Source organism: Pleurodeles waltl, chromosome 12 (genome assembly GCF_031143425.1).
Source record: "Pleurodeles waltl isolate 20211129_DDA chromosome 12, aPleWal1.hap1.20221129, whole genome shotgun sequence".
In the NCBI taxonomy this organism is placed as follows: Eukaryota; Metazoa; Chordata; class Amphibia; order Caudata; family Salamandridae; genus Pleurodeles; species Pleurodeles waltl.
The window spans coordinates 652,523,730-652,543,853 of record NC_090451.1 but is presented as its reverse complement, the minus strand read 5'-3'; the positions used below and the strand labels follow the sequence as shown (position 1 = coordinate 652,543,853).

General features: G+C 45.8%; 1 protein-coding gene across 2 annotated transcripts in view; it reads left to right on the top strand.

The window, feature by feature from the left end:
• LOC138268549 (palmitoyltransferase ZDHHC3-like) overlaps window positions 1–20,124 on the top strand; it is a 71,053-nt gene that overhangs the window by 1,379 nt on the left and 49,550 nt on the right. The window contains exon 2 of one of the 2 annotated variants that reach the window (XM_069218289.1): window positions 5,876–6,005. The exons of the other annotated variant lie outside the window; for it this stretch is intronic. The gene's annotated coding sequence lies outside the window, so the exon portion shown is untranslated. The remainder of the gene's footprint in view (window positions 1–5,875; window positions 6,006–20,124) is intronic. 2 annotated transcript variants of the gene reach the window in all.

The window sequence follows — 20,124 nt, the reverse complement described above, 5'->3', positions numbered from 1 at the left end:
CGCTGTGCTTTGGCATTTTGGGCTTCCCCGCTGATGGCCACTTGAACGATCTTCTCGATTTTCCTTAGCGCGTATTGGTGTGTCCTTTCTGTCTCTTGCAGAGGACAGTGAAGAGGAAGATGCACCAGGGCCTAGCAAGAAAAAACACCCTTCTTCATCCAAACAACCTAAGGTCCTTACCTTTGAGCCTACCAAAATTGTACACTACAAGGCTTCAGACTGGGCATCTCCTTAGGATGTCACGCAGTATGTCCAAGTGCACCTCCATCAAGATTTTGATAAAGAAGTTCGTGCTCTTTTTTTGAGTGGAATGACGTCGGCAAGACCTGGTAGACAGGGCTGCGGGTCCCCCAGAAGTAGACCCTACTATGGTCACATTTATGAGATAATATGCCAAGAACCCTTAAAAAAGCCTAGATCGGGTATGGTGCAATTGCCAGGACAAGCTCCTGCACATGTCTGGCCCTTTGACAAAGATACTCAAACTGGCTCTCCATGCTAAAGAAACCAATTCCCGGGTGGCTCCAGATGTTTTAGTAGGTTGGTATTGCCACAGAACGCGAATAGACCCCAAACTTAACAATTTGGCCACCTCTGACCGAGGGATTGTTGTTTGGTGGTCTCTTTGTTAAGGAGTTCACCAGATTTTGCTCTAAATACTCCCTCCCCGGACAAGGCCCAAATGTCTCTTAAAAAAGTATTTTGAAGAAGCCTTTCAAGCACGAGTGGGCGCTTCAGGGAGTGCGAGTCAGGCTGGGTCTCCTACCAAGGCTCTCATCAAGGTTACTACCCCTAAGGCAAAGGTATATGGTATGGAGAATCAGCAGAACCCACCTTCTAGCCCATCTGGCCCGAGGGGGCCATTCACACTTTCAGTGCGGCAACCGCAGAGGGACACAAGGAGCAATTCAAGGCGCAGGATATAACGGTGATAATTATACCTTTTTCAGAGAGAACGTTTGAGGGAAGAGTGGGGTTATTCCCAGACAACTGGAGACTGATTACCCAGGATCTGTGGGTCTAAGAGACAACCCTGGGTTTCAAGCTAGAGTTCTACGACACTCCAGTCCAGATAGGTTGCCTGAAACAAATGTATTTTTCCCAGAAAGAAAAGTCTTCTATAGGCGCAGACATTCAAACTTTGTGGGACAAAGCAGGGATGTGGAATTCCTATCGCCCGACGCCCGGGACATCTTGTTTGGGGTCAAGGGCAATAAGTTTTTATGTTTACTTTGTCCTTGGGACAAGTAGGCCCAACCCCCTGCAGCACAAACCCTTTGGCTGCCTGTTTACAGAGAGTTGAACTCTCTGCAGTTGAGGTAATGTGTTTCCAAAAGATAATGCTGTTTGAACTTGTATTTATGGTTCATTATTTGAAAGCCTACATTATTAGGGTGCGTGCTGTAAATAAATGTTTTAAGGTCACACTTCACTACTGACGTTGGTTCCAGTACAAAAAAACAAAAACGTGTACACACATGTTTGAAAAGTTTAGGCTAAGAGGCTAAGTATAATGCTCCCAGAATGCTCTTTGATTATATGCAAATGAAGTGTCATTTAGTAAAATGTGTTGATGCATGCTAGTATTTCCCAAAAATATTTCTAATGGAAAATCAGTGTAACCATTTTCAACACGATTATGGGAAGCATGAAAATAAACAAACACTGACAAAGCCAACTGATCTGACATATTTTTATAAGTCTTTTAGTTTCATCAATGCGTGTCTTGTTTTGACATGGCTTTTGTAACACTTTATTGTTGTGGGAGCTACCAGGCCCTCAACATTGTAACAAACATTGGCAAACCCCCCCCAAAAAAAGTTTTTGAACTCTTAAAGCACGCGTTGCCACCAGCGGCATAACAAAGGCCCTGCAGCCGCCCTCCAGGGGGCCCCGTCAGCACAGCACCTGCCCTGAGTGATTCTGGAGAGGGGGCTCCTCCATGTTCTTTGCAAAGGGGCACCCTCCAGTTTCGTTACGTCACTGATTGCCACTGTAGTTCCTGACACTGAACAAAACTACTTTGTGTGGCAATATGCTCCTTTTGGAAGAGCAGAATGCGATCACTCACAGTAAAGCCAGCCGAACGAGAGAGAAATAGAAGTTTAATAAAAACAAAATGTCTTTGTTAACACCAGACCTAATTAGGGACCAAGACCCACATGTAGGTAGCTTTTTGCATGTCGCAAACAGCGACTTTCGCTGTTTGCGACGTGCAAAAAGCACATTGCGATGCACAAACCCAGTTTTGCGATTCAGTAACCTGGTTACCGAATCACAAAACGGGTTTGCGACTCGCAATTAGTAAGGGGTGTTCCCTTCCTAATTGCAACTCGCAGAGCAATGTAGGATTGTTTTGTGACCGCGAATGCGGGTGCACACCAATCGCAGTTTGCACCCATTTCAAATTTGCGCTAACACTTTCGCAAAAGGGAAGGAATCCCTATGGGACCCCTTTCCCATTGTGAATGTCACTGTAAACATTTTTTCAGAGCAAGCAGTGGTCCTGCGGACCACTGCCGGCTCTGAAAAAATGAAACGAAAATGTTTCATTTTTCGTTTTTGTTATGCATCTCGTTTTCCTTTAAGGAAAACGGGCTGCATTACAAAAAAAAAAACCAAAAAACTGCTTTATTGAAAAGCAGTCACAGACATGGTGGTCTGCTGTCTCCAGCAGGCCACCATTCGTGAGGGGGTCGCAAATTGCGACCCACCTCATGATTATTCATGATGTGGGCATTTGCGAAGCCCTTGCGAATCACAGATGGTGTCAAGGACATCATCCTACATTTGGATTTGCAACTCGCAATTTGCAGGTCACAAATCTGAACCTACCTACTTGTGGCCCCAAATTCTTAAAGAAAGTCACAAAAGTGCACCCATGGTATATGTTGTACCCCTATAAAATATTTGTGAACTGTATTTTAGCGTGGGTAAATACGATGTGTAGATTTGCTCATGTGAAAATCTATTGAGCATTTGCAAGTTCATTTTTCCTCCAGCACTTTCTTCCCAACCCTGGAAGAAGTTCTAATTCTGCCATTGTCAGGAGTAAATGTCCAACCTTTCTTATTATGGGAAAATATTAGAGAGAAGCTGGTAAAAATCTTTAAAACATGCAGGTTAGTAGGTTTGCAGACTCAAAGGCATTCCAGCCCTGGAACTATTGCTTTCTGCTTCCTCCAGCCCCAGTATGCAGATCTGCTACAGTGGGGATTGAAATTCCAAGTATTCAAGCCCTACTATGGTAGTAGCCCTGGCATAATCAGAGAGGCTATTAATTGCTGCCATAATTTGTCGCCACACTACATGGCACCAAAGGGACAAGTAGATCCTTTTACAGGACAAGTAGATTTGAGAAGCAACCTGTCCCCTGGACAAGTAGATATTTTAATAAATTCCACACCCCTGACAAAGGGAAATTAATGTTTTTCAGTACCTCACCCCAAAGGTTTAAGTCCCATTTTTTTTTTTTGATAAAAGGAAGGGAGGAGGCTACTGCTTAGTTCTAAACTTTAAATACTTCAACATCTGGATACTATATAGACATTTCAAAATGGGGGGCCTTCGTTTATTACAGAATAGGCAAATGGATGGTTTGACTGGACCTGAAGGAGGCCCAGCTCTCCATTCCCATCTATATCTGGCCCATAGGAGATTTCTTCAGTTCCTGTGGCGGGGTCAGTGCCTAGAATTCCTAGCCCTTCTTTCTCTCATCACCCTGTTGGTGCTTTACTAACTTGATGAGGCCGGTAGTGGAGTCGCTGAGAGTTCGAGCGGGTCCATCAGATTGTCTATTTAGACAACATTCTTTTGATTGGTCTCATGGACAATTCAACTTCTGCAGAGTTTGGGTTTTATAATCAACTCACAGAAGTCAGAGTTGTCTCCCGCAGAGCAGATATAATTTTTGGGATTTCTTATAGATTCAGTCCGGTCTCAATTGATCCTCCCCTCCTGAAAGATTCAAAACATCAAGAAGGAGTTGAGGCATGCATTGTGCAGCCTGACTGTATCTTTGAGGCCGATTGCCAGGATTGTGAATTTGTTCGCCTCTTCGATTGAAGCCATCTTTCCTGACCCTCTCGATTACGGAGTCCTTCAGACATTAAGGATTGAACATTTAAGGAAGGGTCTCTCTTATTCAGAACAGGTTCCTCCATCGAACAAAGCCAGGACAGAGATGACATGGTGGCTGGAACACATGAACTCATGGAATGGCAAAGCAATTTTTGGCACAACTCCTGAGGTGGTTATGGAATCGGATGCCAGCCGTTGGGGTTTGGGAGCAAACTTCGGATACCTTTTCATGGGGGATCATTTGTCAAAGACAAAGCTGAGGCTCCATATCAATTGCTTGGAACTCCTGGTCGGGGTTCCTTGTCATCAGGAGTCTCTTTCTACCTCAAGACAGATAGTTGCATCTTGCTGAGGATGGACATCTCAGCGGTTCAGTATGTCGACCAACTGGGAGGTGGGCAAAATCTAATCTACTAGCAGAGATTGCCAAAGATTTCTGACATTTCCGCCTCAGACCTCAAATTTTGATCACAGCAGAATATCTCTGGGGTAAGAAAAATGCAATAGCTGATTGGAACTCCCTTCTACGAGATTTCAGCAATTGGATGTTGCATCCCTCTGTCTTCCAGAGCTTAATCAACCTATGGGGTCTGTGCCGAGTAGACTTGTTTGCTTCTCTACTCAGTCGCCGAAATTCTTAAGCAGGGGTCTGGGCCCAGAAGCACAAGCTACTGATGTGTTTCTCCAGGACTGGTCCCAGTTTCAAGGTTATGCATTATCCCCTTTCCTCATGATACCCAGACTGCTGGCACATGTCAGAGATCATTCTTGTGACTCCATTCTGGGGAGCCCAACCTTGGTTGCCGGTAGCCCTTGCTCTAGAGAGCGCTTCTCCAGTTCGACTCCTGTTACGTCCTGATTTTCTGTTGGATCCAGCAGGTCTTCCTCATCCCTTGGTTTTATGAGGTCAACTCAAGTTGATAATTTCAGGGAAAGATGGTATATCGCAGGCATTTCGCAACAAACTGCTATCTTCATCAGACAAACATGGGCCGACAGCACCCACAAACGGTATGCCTCAGCTTGGAGGCGATGGTATGCTTGGTGCAGTGAGCAGAGTGTTCTTACAATGGGGGCAGAGTGTTACATGGTAATTAATTTCCTTTCTGGTTTGGCAGACCGGTCAATAATTTCAGGTCGGCTATTTCCAAGGGTCACCTTTCAAAGGTAAACCATTGGGCGAGCACCACGTGGTCTGCAAACTGATTGCGAGATTTTGAGAGTTCTGCCAGTGAAGTGAGACAGGATTCTTGTGGCCAATTGCTTATTGCCTTACAGAAGCTTTTTAGACCGGTGTCCTCAGCTACGCTTGCTAGGTGAGTTAAATGGTTACTGGCCGAGCAAGTATCGACATCTTTGCTTTTGAAACACATTCTGCTAGGGGAGCCGTAGCATCAAAAAATCTTTTGCTTTAGGTTCTCGTTTAGAGGATATTAGGAGAGCAATGGATTGGTCTATTAAATCCACGTTTCAAAGTTTTTACTATAAGCCTGTTAATGTGTTAATATTGCAACTGTGGTGCTAAATCAGTTTTGAACAAACCTAATCGGAGCTTCCGTCCTGTAATAGAATAAAAAAAATTCTAGCTTGCACCTCAAGAATTTTCAGTTCTATTAAGGACACAGAAGCAAGGATTATCCCACTTATGTATGTTAATATCGAATTAATATGTATATCAGTAATATTTCATATCTAAGTTCTAAAAACTGAAGTTTTTTCCTTTCCCACCCTGTAATTTTGGAAGTATATTATATTGCCTATACACACCTACAGGCATTTTGATTTTAACTTTTAGGAAAGGAATAGAATAATGGTTGAGAGAAGGATTCCGGCCTCAGTCGCTGCTCACCGATGGAATAGGTTGGGCTCGGATTGTGGCCTGCTGCACTCCTGAGACTCCAGTTCTGTGGTCCGCATCTGGCCTGGTATGTTCGTTTAACAGCCCTATTGGATCGGCTGGAAATTGTTGGGTCCACGTTGGATTGTTTTAACTTTTGCTGACTATAACGTTTACTTGTTGGTTATTCCTGTACTTATGATGATTTATTCCAAAGGAAGAGGACACACAATGGAGGCATCTATTCTCATAAGGGGTTGCCTAAAATGATTGGGGCATGTGATATGTGATTTAATTGTGTAATGTAATTTTTTGTTTATTGGATGTGATTGGCTGCTGGAAATTCCAGTAAAGAAAAAAGAAGCATAATCCCCTCGCCTCTATATCCTTAATAGAACTGAAAATTCTTGACAATTTAATGTGCATTTTCGCACTTTAGTGATCTATGACAAGGAGTAGTTAGGAAGTGTCCCTACATGATAGCAGAGCTAGGTATCTGTGTGGATTTACCAATTTCAGTTGTAGGTTAGCTTAATAGTTTCTATTGAAAGCTTGAAAGGTTCCATTGAAGCCTAGCATTTACCACTTTTAGTAGACTGAATCCATCCTTATGTACAGCAGTGTCTCACTGCTTTACAAATCACCACATCAGCCAAGAATTTCTCCATACTTTCAGATTATTAATAAAAACCATTGGAGCATCATCAGCTGCAAAAGAGCGGTACAAAAAAAAATCGACAGCTTCTCAAGGCACCTTCACAAATGCATAATGTTCACACTTGACAAAGTTATAGATTTCAGCATGAAAATAGCTTTGGTGTTTAGATAACCCATATGTCTTAACCAGTGCTAATTAAAAAAAAAAAAAAAAAAAAAAAAAGAACCGGGGCCCCAGTGCAGCCAGTGACCTTACTAACACAACTCCTAACCATCATGCTCCTACAAGTGTGATAGTTCTGACTTTTCCAATCCCCAGAGCTATGAGAAACGTTTGGGGGGCAGGTGTTAGTAATTTTTTATGTATATTGAACTAATAACGTTGTTGTGCTCATCTCTAAATTAAACCGCACAACCATGTGGCAGACACAGTAAGTGCTGGTGTGCACAATTATTAGCCTGTGCTGAGCACCGGAAACCACTGGCTCAAATTAAGCACTGGTCATATCACTGCAGAGTCATGGGTCCAGCACTTTACAAAGGTTTTTGATTTCTATAATCCTGGTTGAGTCCCCTAGGAAGCGAGCCCAGTTTTGGATATTACTGCTGCAACTGTTCTGAGCCAGTTGACTGACATTGAGGAAGTTGTTGCAGCTGTTAATAGTGCTTGGGGAAAGGAACCGGGGCCAGATGGCATCCCAGTTGACATTTTTAAATGTGATGTTATATTTTGGGCCCACATAATGACAGCCGTCTTACGTATTGCAATTGTGGGACCAGTCTTAGAGACTTGGAAGGAGGCTGTTACAGTCCCTATGTTAAAAAAAAGAGACAGAAGCCAGCTGTCTTGTTACCTTCCAATCTCATTATTAGATTCCACCACTAAGACATTGGGACATGTTCTACTCTCGAGACTGGAGACTGGGACGGAGGAAGATGGTATCATATCATTTCTGGCATACAATTTGGCTTTCACCAAGGCATAAGAACTGTTGAGCAATGCCTTAACCTTGCTCTTATTTTAGAGTAATACGTGAATGGCAGGAGATATGCCTCCCACATGGCCCTTGTGGACCTCTCCTTTACATTCAACAGGGTTAATCAAAGGAAATTATGGGCTATGCTTGGGAATATTTGGGTTGAGAAAGCCCTTGTGGATCTGCTCAGATGATCACAATGGTATACCCTTGTTAATGTTGGATATGGTCAACATGGTGATTGCATTCCTTAAATGAGATGAACTCGTGGGGTGTGTCCTGGGTGTATCCTGGCCCCCTTCTTATTTCTATTTATATAAACTGTTTGGAAGATTATTTAGGACAAAATTGAAAGGCTATGCCTCGCGTAAGGACTTGCCAAATTCTAGTGCTTCTGTATGCAGACAACGCTGTTCCTATTGTTAGAACTGCCAATAGGCTGAAGACCCTTTTGGATAGGTTTGCCCGGTTCATGGACAACTTAGATTTAACTGTGAACCACACTAAATCATTTACCTTGTTTGGACCGCCTAATACTAAGATCAAATCCCGACTTTGTCATACAGGGCAGGGTTTGAATTGAAAGGGTTGGACATTTTAACTATTTAGGTATTTCGTTTGATGATGCTCAGAAATGGGGTCATTTGCTTAATCTGAGAGGTATGCAATTTCACAGAGTGATTGCTGTTTTTAAGTTCACCTGAGTCTGCACCATAAACCAGTTAGAGAACTTTGTCATACTTATAACAGAAAATGCATTCCTGCCAGCCTGTATGGGCCAGTTGTGTGGGGCTTTACAAATAGTGAACCGTTCCAGGGGACGGAGAACTAATTTTATGTAGGCTGCTCTCAGTTCCGCAATGTACTGATACCATGATATGCCATAACGAGACCGGGGAGTGCTACATAGAGGATGTGATACATTTTACTCCCTTGTTTGGCTTAACATTTGGTGTACTACTGAAGCTGGATTTGCTAGGTTGTTGCTCAACGACTATTTAGCTTTAGATAATGTGGCTGCAGTTCCATGGTTTAGGTATGTGAAGCAGACGTTTATTAAATTGGGTGTACCAGACAATTTGTTTAAGCCCGAGTCTTTGGTGTCTATTCCTAAGGACACCTTGAAAATTCTGTTTTTTTGTTTTGTTACTGTCTAGAGATGTATACTTTAAAGGCCATCTCTGTGTAGATGATAGTAGCACATTCTTCTCTTAGCATCGCTGGGGGATTAGAATCTTATCTAACTTTTATATCAAACACCCATTATGGATTTTTATCTAACTTTGTTTAGTATAAGTACAGTTCGTTTTTTGTGTACTTTCCCCCATTGAGGATCTTGCTTCTCTTTCCCTTTGGCCCTGTGATCAATTTTAACAATAAAGTACCAGTCACGTTATGCTTTTCTGTACACTTTTTTTCATAACCAATTTGATTAATTTAATGTCTGAGTAATACAGGAGGACACAGGTTGCATACACTATAGAAGCTCACAGTATTTACAGTGTACAAGTAATCCAAAAGCATCTTACGCAACACCCAGTTGTGGTAGAGCCATGCCAGAAAACCCTCGGACCCCCCCCCCCCCCCATTCAATTCTCCATAAGTTCCCCCAACCACTTCCCCCACACCCGATCATGTTTCTTAGGGCAACCTCTAGCCTCATAAACCGCTTTTTCCTGTTGAGAGCACCAGTCAACCCCTCGGCGCCACTGTGACAGTCCAGGAGCCACAGGATTATTCAATTTTGTTGCTATATATCGCGTTTGGCAACTAGCAGAGCTGTTGCCAAAAATGTTTTTTGGGTCTTGTGCCCTCCATAAGGTTGTGGACTCCCAGCAGGACCATTAAGGGGGACAAGGGATCCTCCCGCCCTAGTATCTCAGTAAGCTCCCCTCATAATACTTGACCAGTAGTTTTGGATTTGGGGGCAGGTCCAGGTCATATGAAAAAAGTCAGGGGTGAGTGGAAACTGCAGTTTCTCTTATGTGAGTTGAGAAAGTTTCTAGGGCAGGCCTGTCCGTTTGGTTATCCTTGATTACTCCTTCATTTGGGCTGATACAGTCAGGTGCAAGGAGTTTTTTTGTTGCTGCAGGTGGAAAGACTGTTCAAGAGGGTAAAGCAGTAGTTTGTACCTAAGAAGTAAGAGGCATCTAGAGACAGCTTTCTGACAGTGAGACTGGAACTGACTTGTGTGACAGAGGGTTTCCTGGTCTCTCACCTCTGGTTCCGGGTAGGAATAGTTACAAGCTGCTTCTACCTTTGACCAGGTTGGTGCTGCAAATGGCACGATCATCATAGGCCCCATTGCTACTGCATCTGCCTTTGTTCCAGTTTGAAGCTCCAACTTATGGGGTCACTATTGGCATGTTGGGCTACAACTGCCATTGGATACCAAGGTGGGGTCCATGATCCAAAGAGATTACTGCAGATCCACACCTGCATTAGAGTCACAGCATTACGGGACTAATCCTGGCACATACATAGACAGATGTGGCCTGTGTCTTGCTTACCGTCGGCCATGGTCGATCTTCACTCCCCTGACTCCCACATCAGACGTGGAGGGGGAGCCTGGACTCCAGAGGAACAAGTAACGGACAGTGAAAGAGTACTAAAGGTGAAACCAAGGGTGTTGCAGCACAAAGGAGAATCACGCCGAGGGATACTATCTTGTATAACCGATTGCATTATGCAGTATTTAGTTCCTCTGTGGTTAACCCCTTTGCTGATAGACCTCCACACCCCATGCTAGGCCTTTTGTTTCGGCTATTTGGGGTAGCTTGCTCCTAGGCTTCCATAACTTTTTGTCCACATAAGGTAGCCACGCCAAATTTGCGTCCTTTTTTCCAAAATCCTGGGGATTCTAAAAGTACCCAGGGTTTGTGGCTTCCCCTGGAGGGGACCAAGAACTTAGCCAAAATACAGCAACATTTGTTTTTGGGGGAAAAATGGGTAAAAAAGTGCTGCAGAAGAAAGCGTCTGTTTTTTCCCCCCCTGCAAATGGCATCAACAAAGGTTTTGTGGTGCTGAAATCCCCATCTTCTCAGCTTTCAGGAACAGGCAGACTTGATTCAGAAAATCATTTTTTTCAGGCCAGTGTTGGCATTTTACTGGGACATACCCAGTTTTCCTGCTTTTCGTGGTTTCAGCCTCCTTGCAGTTAGTGGTAGAAATGGGTATGAAACCAATGGTGGATCCTGGAAAGCTATACATTAAAAGTAGACAAAATTCTGATTTCAGCCGGGGGTCATTTGTGTATATCCTTCAAGGTTTTCCAATAGAAAGTACCAGTTGAAATAAAAAAAATATTGAAATTGAGTTGAAAAAGACAGCAATTTGTGTCAACTTTTTTTATCTGTAACTTTTTACTATGGCAGATTGTCGAACACAATATATTGTTACGTCCGCTGGACCCTTCTGGTTGCAGAGATATATAGGGCTTGTAGGTTCACCAAGAACCCTATGTACACACAACCAATACCTGAGCTGCGCCTTGCAGTGGTTTTTCATTGTGTATCGGGTATAAAGTAATTAATTTGGTAGAATATATAAAGAGTGAAAAATAGGTATCAAGCAAACGTGTAGGAAGTTGGCTCTGTATATACTATTTCAAATTAAGAAATAGTGTGCACAGAGTCCAAGGGTTCCCCTTAGAGGTAAGATAGTGGCAAAAAGAGATAATTCTAATGCTCTATTTTGTGGTAGTGTGGTAGAGCAGTAGGCTTATCAGAGGGTAGTGTTAAGCATTTGTTGTACACACACAGGCAATAAATGAGGAACACACACTCAAAAACTTACTCCAGGCCAATAGGTTTTTATATAGAAAAATATATTTTCTTAGTTTATTTTAAGAACTACAGGTTCAAGATTTACAAGTAATACTTCAAATGAAAGGTATTTCACTCAGGTATTCTAGGAACTTTGATTAATCACAATAGCATGTACAGTTTTGACAAAAATAGCAATAAGCTATTTTAAAAGTGGACACAGTGCAAAAATCAACAGTTCCTGGGGGGAGGTAAGTAATTGTTAAGTTCACAGGTAAGTAAAACACTTTCAGGGTTCAAAGTTGGGTCCAAGGTAGCCCACCTGTTGCCGGGTGGCGGACTTCTCGGCTACACCCAGCGCCGAATCCAGAGCGGAACGGCGCTCCGACGGTCTTGCAGAGACCAAATCTAATGAAACAGGGAATCCGGCCATCCGGATTCCGGAGAACTTACCTGAAAAATGACGAGGAGCGGAGCGAGCAGAGGAGGGCAAAACCGCCGGGAACCCGGATATCCGGGTTCCCGAAAGTTTAAACAGTAAAGAAGGACTACGCGCAGCGCGCGCGGAAAGAGAAGAGGACGCCGAAGGGAGAGGAGCCGAGAATATAGGAAAAGACAGCGGAGGAGACGAGGGGACCAACGACCCATACCTTGGGGAGAGACGGCCGTTTAACGGTCGGGACGACACCTCAGAGGGACAGGACGGTCCCAGGAAGCCCGAACTCTGCCACGTCCCTGGAGGGACGTGGCTAAAGCAGGTACGGTTCTGCCTGAGGGACAAACTGCGTTACATGGTGGGAAGGGAGGAGGCTGGAGGAGACGAGTAGAGGGCGGGGGGAGGAAGGTGGGAGTTTGGGAAGGGAAAAATTCAGAGACACCAACCACTGAGCACGGGGACAGAGTGGTTCTATGGTACATAAAAGGAGACTAAGCCCACAGAGGTGTAAACACGGGATTCTCTAGCCCCTACATATTCATTCCTACTTCATTTATTTCCTTCTCTTGGGAGAGGACACTTATACCCTATTCACCCCAATCTCTCTCTCTCTCTCAACACCCTCCCCTCACGATAAAGAATACCAATTAGCTCACAAAGACACTACTTACCTGTCTTTCATTCCTCTTTTTCCAGTCTTCCTGACAATACCACCGCCGGGGAACCATCTTCAGTCACCAGGGATCCTGAGGGAGAAGAGAACAGAGGAGATTAAGAGCCAGAAAGACCATAGATACTGACTATTATAAAGATATACGTGCATCACAATAATATCGCGTGTATTCACCTATCCAACTGAGTATCATTTTACTCCCTATCGCTATACCCCACCGCCACAGTGATGTCAGAAGTGGGATTTTGAATTAGCGATAGAGGACAGATCACGGAGGACAATATGGAAGAGAAACCCACTTTGGAAGATATGATACAGCAACTGGCAGAAGGCCAACGCCATCTTCAATTGGTATGGGAGGCCCAACAAAGAGAAGCCAAGGAAGATAGAGAGGCCCTCCAGAATGCAGTAAAAAGCCAGGCCACCATCATGACGAACAATCAGTTGGTGCACGAAACAGCCCTACAAAAGCTGACGGACACCATTGCGGCAAGTAAGGTCCACCCTAACATGCCCAGCTCGGTCCTCCAAAAGTATCAAGAGGGGGAGGACCCTGATGCATTCTTTACAAACTTTGAAAGAGTGGCTTCCTCCGCCAATGGCCCGAAGAACGATGGGGTCGGTATTTGGCAACCTTATTAACGGGTATCCTACAAACTGCAGATCAGGCGGCTAATCCGGATGGAACAACCCCATATAAAGACATCAAAAAGAGTATCCTGGAGAGGGTAGGACATGACTCGGAGTACTACCGCCTACGGTTTCGGAAAATAAAATGGGGCCCTACTGAAGACCCCCGTACATTATATTATAAAGTATAGGACCTAGGACTCAAATGGCTAGGCCCCATAGGAACAGAAAGGGAAGACGTTATAAAAGCGGTTATCCTGGAACAGTATTTGGAATCCCTTCCTCAGCTCACCCGTAGTTGGATCCGACAGCACCCTAATGTTGATACAACTATGGCAGTAGACCTGGCCTGTGCTTATCACAGGTCGACTGAGTTTAAGAGTGGAACCTCTACAATGACAAGTCCTTCAACCCGCCTTCAGCCAGTAACGGCTCGGTCCTTTCCCCGAAAAACCGTCGAGGTCACTGCTTTACCCAGAGCAGGTGAAAAACCTCCTATGCAACAACCTCAATGCTACAGTTGTGGCGAATGGGGACATATAGCACGGGTATGCCCTCGCAAGGAGGATAAAACCGAACCTATGGAAATAGGGGAAGAGTCCTATGCACAGGGAGAGGCAACCCCAGATACATGCAGGAGATAAGAGTAACTGGAAAATCCATTACAGCCCTGGTAGAGTCGGGATGTAGTCAATCCGTCATCAGAACCGATGTGATAGACCTGCCAGGACAACAGTCACCACAATGGGTTTCCATATGCTGTATCCATGGGGACAAAAGAGAATATCCCCTGGCCTCCGTTTGTGTTGAGTGGGAAGGGAGACAGGATGTGGTTCCAATGGGGATTATGGACCGCTTGGTCGAAGACTGTATCTTAGGGACAGACTATATACACTTTCCTGAGGTATTACAGAGAGTAAAATCCAGAATCCAATCAGACTCTTGGTGGGCCGTGGCTCCCTTTTCAGGTATCCCAATAGAGAGTGAACCTATCCGTTATAGACCTACTAAACGGGAGAAGAGGCGCAAAAAACAGCTCTATTGGACACAAGAGAAGGAAGAGAACCCAGGGAAGGTCTTGGGCACTATCCCAACTCCCTTGCCCTCCTTCCGGGCCAGTCAACAGGAGGATTCATCTCTCCAAAATACATGGAAAGCAGCCAAAACAGAAAGTACAGACGAGGTGGGTCCATATTTCCTTATCTACAAAAACCTCCTGTACCGAGTCATCAGACATGATAATAGTGAGAAAAGACAATTAGTGATACCCAAACCCTACTGTACTCAGGTGCTCTATCTTGCTCACAATCAGCCAGGAGGGGGACATTAAGGTAGAGAGAAAACTGAAGAATATTTAATACGCCGGTTTTATTGGCCGGGACTGTATGCACATATCCAACGGTATTGTACCCAGTGTCCCAAATATCAACTAGTAGACCCAGGACCCCAGAGAAAAACACCATTACAACCCTTACCAATAATAGTCATCCCCTTTTCTAGAGTTGGAATGGACTTGATAGCCCCCCCCCCCTCCCATCCACAAAAGGACACACATACATTTTAGTTCTCGATGATTACGCCACCAGGTATCCAGAAGCCATACCTCTCACTAGCATGACGACCAGAAATGTAGCCCAAGCCATGATTGGCTTCTTTGCCAGGGTTGGGTTTCCCAATGAAATCTTAACTGATCAAGGTACACCATTCATGTCGTCCTTGATGGCACACATCTGTAAGACTTTAGGAGTCAAACAACTCAAAACCTCAGTATATCATTCCCAAACTGATGGCCTAGTTGAAAGGTATAATCGTACAATAAAGTCATTATTGAAGAAAACCGTCTCAGAATCAGGGCGAGACTGGGACCGAAAGCTCCCACTAGTTCTCTACCCCATAAGGTCCCATGAACAAGCATCTACAGGACATAGTCCTTTCGAACTCGTCTTTGGGCGACAACCCCGCAGGTTATTAGATATGGCGGCTGAGATATGGGAAGAAGAGGAAGAAAGTGAAAAACCCTTTTTAGACTTTGTACACGAACTTAAGTCCCAATTGCAAACAGTATGGGAAGATGTGCGCAGTCATATGGAGAAAGCCCAGAGCAAACAAAAGAAGTATTACGACCAGGGTACGAAAACAAGACATCTCCAACCCAACGATAAAGTTCTCATATTACGTCCCAGTTCCGACAATAAACTATTAGCCAAATGGCAGGGTCCATATACAGTATTAAAACCGGTCTCTCCTGTTACCTACCTCCATAGAATTATCAAAGAACCCAAAGCGAGTACAAATCTATCATATCAACTTGCTAAAGAAGTGGGAGGAGCCCACTATGTCTGTAACCCCTACAGCTACGGGTTTTCTGATAACACCAAAGAAATCTTTAGATATTGAATTATGCCCCACCAACCCGGATACATCCTCAGAACGGCCCCAAATTAATCCCGATATCACAGAACACCAACAAAAATAGCTAGAGTACCTCTTGGCTCAACATAACAGCTTCTTTTCAGGAAAACCCGGTAAAACAAATTTAATCCAACATCATATTAGAACCACGGAGGGTCAAATAGTACGACTACGACCCTACCGTATCCCAGAGGCCCGCTGACATCTAATTGAGCAAGAAGTACAGACCATGCTACAAATGAAAGTGATAGAACCCCTGTCAGCCCTTGGTGTTCACCCGTCGTACTAGTTCCAAAACCGGATGGTTCTATCCGTTTCTGTATTGACTTTCGCCGGTTGAATGCCATATCCCTTTTTGATACATACCCCATTCCCCGAGTCGACGATCTCCTTGAGAAGGTAGGCAAGGCCCGGTATATGTCAACTCTCGATCTAACCAAAGGATCTTGGCAAATACCTTTAGCCCCTGCAGACCGGGAAAAGACGGCTTTCTCAACAACCTCAGGGCTTTACCAGTTCACAGTACTCCCGTTTGGCCTGCATGGTGCTCCGGCTACCTTTCAAAGGTTAATGGACTACCTCTTAATACCCCTCCAAGATTGTGCAGCCGCCTACCTCGATGATATAGTGGTCTTTAGCTAAACGTGGGAAGACCATCTTGACCATCTAAACCGTGTTTTCCATGTTCTACACTCAGCAGGTCTCACAGCGAATCCAAAAAAGTGTCATCTGGCCCATGGTCACATCGCATACCTCGGGTATTTTATAGGGAAGGGGCAGCTACTACCTCAGAAAAATAAAGTAGAGGCCATCCAATAGGTGCCTATTCCAACAACAAAGAAAGAGCTCTGTTCCTTTTTGGGCTTAATAGGCTATTACCGACGGTTCATACCCAGATATTCCACATTAGCAGCACCCCTTACAGACCTGTTACAAAAAAAACAACCATCCAAAATATCAGCCTTGACAGCAAATCAACTGTCTAGTTTTCTAACACCTAAAATACTGCCTCACGACTGAACCAGTCTTAAAGTGTCCCGACTTTACTAAAGTCTTTCACCTTCAAACAGATGCCTCAGGCGTTGGATTAGGAGCAGTATTGTCTCAAACGGACGAGGATGGTCATAACCATCCCATTGTATTCATTAGTAGGAAGTTGTTGGCTAGAGAGCGGCATTATCCAATAATCGAGAGGGAGTGTCTTGCCATCAAGTGGGCCATTGAGAACCTACAATACTACCTCTTAGGACATCCCTTTATTCTGTATACAGACCATGCACCTCTCACTTGGTTGGCCTCCAACAAGAACACCAACTCATGCATCCTCAGATGGTTTATAGAACTCCAACCCTTTTCTTTACAGGTCCGGCACATTCCAGGTGAACTCCAGTGTACTGCAGACTATTTGTCCTGTTTTCCTGGACCATCGGAACTGTATCAGTCCCGTCCTTGGGAAGGGAAGGGTAGCCGGGTGGCGGACTTCCCGGCTACATCCAGCGCCGAATCCAGAGCGGAACGGCGCTCCGACGGTCTTGCAGAGACCAAATCTAATGAAACAGGGAATCCAGCCATCCGTATTCCCGAGAACTTACCTGAAAAAGGACGAAGAGCGGAGCGAGCAGAAGAGGGCAAAACCGCCAGAGCCGGGAACCCGGATATCTGGGTTCCCGAAAGTTTAAAAAGTAAAGAAGGACTGTGCGCGGTGCGCGCAGAAAGAGAAGAGGATGCCGAAGGGAGAGGAGCCGAGAATATAGGAAAAGAAGACAGCGGAGGAGACGAGGGGACCAACGACCCATACCTTGGGGAGAGACGGCCGTTTAACGGCCGGGACGACACCTCAGAGGGACAGGACGGTCCCAGGAAGCCCGAACTCCGCCACGTCCCTGGAGGGACGTGGCTAAAGCAGGTACGGTCCTGCCTGAGGGACAAACTGCGTTATATGGTGGGAAGGGAGGAGGCTGGAGGAGACGAGTAAAGGGAGGGGGAGGAAGGTAGGAGTTTGGGAAGGGAAACATTCACAGAGACACCAACCACTGAGCACAGGGACAGAGTGGTTCTATGGTACATAAAAGGAGACTAAGCCCACACGGGATTCTCTAGCCCCTACATATTCATTCCTACTTCATTTATTTCCTTCTCTTGGGAGAGGACACTTATACCCTATTCACCCCAATATATATATATATATATATATATATATATATATATATATATATATATATATATCTCTCTCTCTCTCTCTCTCTCTCTCTCTCTCTCTCTCTCTCTCTCTCTCTCTCTCTCTCTCTCTCTCTCTCTCTCTCCCCCTCCCCCTCCCCCTCCCCCTCCCCCTCCCCCTCCCCCTCCCCTCACAATAAAGAATGCCAATTAGCTCACAAAGACACTACTTACCTGTCTTTCGTTCCTCTTTTTCCGGTCTTCCTGACAATACCACCGCCGGGGAACCATCTTCAGTCACCATGGATCCTGAGGGAGAAGAGAACAGAGGAGATCACCAGCCAAAAAGACCATAGATACTGATTATTATAAAGATATAAGTGCATCACAATAAAATAGTGTGTATTCACCTATCCAACTGAGTATTGTTTTACTCCCTATCGCTATACCCCACCGCCACACTACCGTTGAGGGTTCAAGGCAACCCCAAAGTAACCACACCAGCAGCTCAAGGCCGGTCAGGTGCAGAGGTCAGAGAGGTGCCCAAAACACATAGGCTTCAATGGAAATAGGGGTTCCCCGGTTCCAGTCTGCCAGCAGGTAAGTACCCGTGTCCTCGGAGGGCAGACCAGGAGGGTTTTGTAGGGCACCGGGGGGGACACAAGCAGGCACAGAAAGTACACTCTCAGCAGCACAGGGGCGGCCGGGTGCAGAGTGCAAACAGGTGTCAGGTTTCTAATAGGAATCAATGGGGAGACCCGGGGGTCTCTTCAACGATGCAGGCAGGCACAGGGGGGGGCTCCTCAGGGTAGCCACCACCTGGGCTAGGCAGAGGGTCGCCTGGGGGTCGCTCCTGCACTGGAGTTCGGTTGCTTCAGGTCCTGGGGGCTGTGGGTGCAGTGCTGGTTCCAGGCGTCGGGTTCCTTGTTACAGGCAGTAGCGGTCAGGGAGAGCATATGGATTCCCTCTGTAGGTGTCGCTGTGGGGGTTCAGGGTGGGGTCAACTCTGGCTACTCACGGGCTCGCAGTCGCCGGGGAGTCCTCCCTGAGGTTTGTTTTCCGCAGGTCGAGCTGGGGGCGTCTGGTGCAGAGTGGAAAAGCTCACGCTTCTGGCGGGAAACGTGGGGTCTTTAAAGTTGCTTCTTTGTTGCAGAAAGTTGCAGTTTCTTGAACAGGGCAGCTGTTCTCGGGAGCTTCTTGGTCCTTTAGATGCAGGATAGTCCTCTGAGGCTTCAGAGGTAGCTGGACCCTGTTGGATGCGTCGCTGTTGCAGTTTTCTTCGAAGTAGGGAGACAGGCTGGTGGGGCTGGGGCCAAATCAGTTGTCGTCTCCGTCTTCACTGCAGGGCTTCAGGTCAGCAGTCCTTCTTCTTCTTTAGGTTGCAGGAATCTAGTTTCCTAGGTTCTGGGAGCCCCTAAATACTGAATTTAGGGATGTGTTTAGGTCTGGGAGGGCAGTAGCCAATGGCTACTGTCCTTGAGGGTGGCTACACCCTCTTTGTGCCTCCTCCCTGTGGGGGGGGGGGGGGTGGCACATCCCTAATCCTATTGGGGGAATCCTCCAAAACCAAGATGGAGGAATTCTAAAGGTAGGGGTCACCTCAGCTCAGGACACCTTAGGGGCTGTCCTGACTGGTGGGTGACTCCTCCTTGTTTTTCTCATTCTCTCCCTGGACTTGCCGCCAAAGGTGGGGGCTGTGTCCAGGGGGCGGGCATCTCCACTAGCTGGAGTGCCCTGGGGCATTGTAACACGAAGCCTGAGCCTTTTGAGGCTCACTGCTAGGTGTTACAGTTCCTGCAGGGGGAGGTGTGAAGCATCTCCACCCAGAGCAGGCTTTGTTTCTGGCCTCAGAGGGCACAAGGGCCCTCACCACATGGGGTCAGAAACTCGTCTCTCTGCAGCAGGCTGGCACAGACCAGTCAGTCCTGCACTGAACAATTGGGTAAAATACAGGGGGCATCTCTAAGATGCCCTCTGTGTGCATTTTTTAATAAATGCAACAATGGCATCATTGTGGGTTTATTATTCTGAGAAGTTTGATACCAAACTTCCCATTATTCAGTGTAGCCATTATGGAGCTGTGGAGTTCGTTTTTGACAAACTCCCAGACCATATACTTAATATGGCCTCACTGTACTTACAATGTCTAAGAATAGACTTAGACACTTTAGGGGATATTGCTCATGCAGCTATGCCCTCACCTGTGGTATAGTGCACCCTGCCTTAGGGCTGTAAGGCCTGCTAGAGGGGTGACTTACCTATGCCACAGGCAGCATTTTGTGTGCATGGCATTCTGAGGGGGATGCCATGTCGACTTTGCCTTTTTCTCCCCACCAACACACACAGTCTGCAATGGCAGTGGGCATGTGTTAGGTGAGGGGTCCCTTAGGGTGGCACAACATATGCTGCAGCCCTTAGGGACCTTCCCTGGTCACAGGGCCCTTGGTACCATTGGTACCTTTTACAGGGGACTTATCTGTGTGCCAGGGGTGTGCCAATTG